Source organism: Amphibalanus amphitrite, unplaced genomic scaffold, assembly GCF_019059575.1.
Source record: "Amphibalanus amphitrite isolate SeventyFive unplaced genomic scaffold, NRLGWU_Aamphi_draft 002684F_arrow, whole genome shotgun sequence".
Classification (NCBI taxonomy): Eukaryota; Metazoa; Arthropoda; class Thecostraca; order Balanomorpha; family Balanidae; genus Amphibalanus; species Amphibalanus amphitrite.
The window spans coordinates 24128-26728 of NW_024884078.1; the positions used below are offsets into that span (position 1 = coordinate 24128).

The window sequence follows — 2601 nt, forward strand, 5'->3', positions numbered from 1 at the left end:
CCCGGCTCGTTGGGTTGTCCTAAAAGACAATCTTTCTGTTGTGTATCCAGAGAATAAAAATATGAAGGTGTAACGTCAGGTGACCGCGGAGGCCATTCAATGGCGTTGCCCTGACTGAAAATTACGGGATCTCACATCCACTCTCGGAGACAATGCATGATCTTCAGGACGGTGCAAGCATAGTCTCCATCCTGCTGAAACCACTGCTGGCTGATGGTGTCGGCACAGCTGCGTTGCGACGAGCGGAAGAACCAGTGGGAGGACTTTCGGCCACCTCACTTGATTTATTGTCACCCGATTCCCGCTGTCGTCCTCAGGACCTCGAAGCACACGTGGCTAAGTATACATGCCCTGTGCGTACATTATACCTTTTTTTCTGACGTTTTACCGGTTGAGGCGAAACTATGCATGAGTTCAGAGATAGGGCGAGCTGATAGGGTCTGCTTAGGGCCGAAAACTGGGCGGTATTTACCCTTTGTTTTAATGACGGACCCTCTCTAAGAGTTGAATTTCGACCTTCTCAGTTTTATGCCTACTGCTCGGTGTAGTTATGATCAAAAATGGTTTAAGCATGCAAGAAAATAATTCTATGGATGTACCTTGCACGTGTTAAAATTGGAAGTCATTCGGACTCTTACTTCTCGAGATATTTAAGTTTTAAATCATGACCTTACTTTTGGGACACCCGGTAATAATAATACCTAAAGAGCTACACTTCATCCGTGTTTTAAACGTAGACTCGCCCCAATAGGTTTGCAAGTATAAACAATGGAAGCGTTCAAAGTCGAAAACGTGGCAAAGTCACCCCCGTTTACGGTATGGATACTGATGGATGGGTCACAATTCTTTCTATCACGCGACAAAAACCCATCCATCATCAGCTATCGCCGATAGCTAATCAGAGGACCCCCCCCCCCCCCGTGCAGCCCCTCCCGGTCGGATCCCCTCCCCCCAGCAGCAGCCCCCTCCCCGTCACCAGTTGGATATTTCTGTCACCTACCTGTAGATGCGTGGTTACCACCGGGTTAGCCATCAGCGGGTCGTGGTAACACCTGGAACAGCACAGTTATATTACGGTCATAGGTCTGGGACAGAACGACAGGTCACATACCGGTCACAGTACCGTCAGACCAGGGTAGGTGGGAATGGAGAACAGGGAAGCATGCAGGTACTTCTCATCCAACGCAATGGGCTCTCACCGTTTACTGATTTTAGTCAGCACATCTCAAACGACCAGTTGAACATAGGAATGGCTGGTTCTCCGCCATACCCACAACAGATACAAGTCAAATCTGGAAAAGGTCGACACCCACCTTTCACAACCCTTCAACTCCTCAACCTCCGGCCATTTGTTCACTCACGGCGCGTATCCATGGAGCGCCGAGGCGGCGGCGGCGGCGGTCGGTGGGGTCGGATGACGCACGAACGGCGCGGCGGCAGCGGCCGGCACCGAGGACACTGGGGGCGTTGTGAAGTGGCGACATTTTAGGACCGTGCAGAGGTTCACTTGTTACGTCTTAGGTCAGTGACCCGACCTGACCTGAAAATGAAGTTTGAGTCAAACGATCCGGCTTGATTCAAATGTTTGGCGTGCTAAATTTCAGCTTCCTATCGCCGGTTGGTCCGTGAAGTCCTGAAAAAACCGTCGGGGGAGTGCCCCCCCCCCTCCCTGCTGACGAGAGTTAACAGTAATAAACAGACATGCGGTGAGGTCTCAACGGCGCTCTGCAGCACCTGGACCATTGACTTACAAATAACCGAGGAAGAGTTACCCGGGCGCTGGAACGCTCCCACCCGACCGTATAGAAACAATCCACAGCAGAGCGGGCCGGTTGACCACACACAATGGCAATAAGCACTGGCGAGCTTTCCGAATGTCGTCAGCCTCCGGGACAATGTACCAACCATAGCACAACGGACAAGCTGTTGCATCAGATTAGTACTTTTATTTAATTCAGCATTAATAACCCATCTATGATTAATTGTAATGGGCTGCTCCATGCACCACAAAAGAAGGCTGTTCAAAACATGAATTTGAAACGGGATATAAAAAGTCAGAACACCAAAATCCATCACTTTCTATGACACATGATTCCATCCCCCCCCCCCAAAAAAAAAGACTAAACGGTACGTACCCTCATGTACCCTAAAAAAATGCCGACATATTTAATGAACTGGGATCATAATCGAAACCGACGAATCCAACCCCGAATATACCCCCTCTCTGCCTCTGACCGTTGGTCCGCCGACACCGGGCGCGGTGCTCCAGGTGGGACCGTTGATCGGGAAACTCGGTCCGGCACCGTTTGCACCAGCCCCTGTCCTTGTGCACCGTGTGCACGTGCACGATCTGCTCCTGGAGTGAGCCCAGTTGTTGGCCACAGCGCTGGCACGCGTGGCGCCGCTCTGAGGGGACGGTAATACACGGGTCAGGCGGTGGGTGATGGGAATTAGCCGGGAGGGTCCAAACGGGCCGCTTTGTGGGGAGGTAATCACTGATCGTTAGGTGACTGACAAAAATTGAGTCCCAAAGACTCCGTCCCCTAAATCAAAAGGTAGGATATCGGGCGGCAATTTGAGACAGAAAAATGTCACAAGTAG

At 51.1% G+C, this 2601-nt stretch overlaps 1 long non-coding RNA gene across 1 annotated transcript; it reads right to left on the reverse strand.

The window, feature by feature from the left end:
• Positions 1-999: 999 nt before the first annotated feature.
• On the reverse strand, positions 1000-2352 carry LOC122377262. The gene is made up of 3 exons (XR_006255828.1): positions 2236-2352; positions 1362-1540; positions 1000-1052 (listed from the first exon to the last, which is right to left on the reverse strand). It is a non-coding gene; the product is annotated as an uncharacterized LOC122377262 (long non-coding RNA).
• Between the last annotated feature and the right edge of the window lie 249 nt (positions 2353-2601).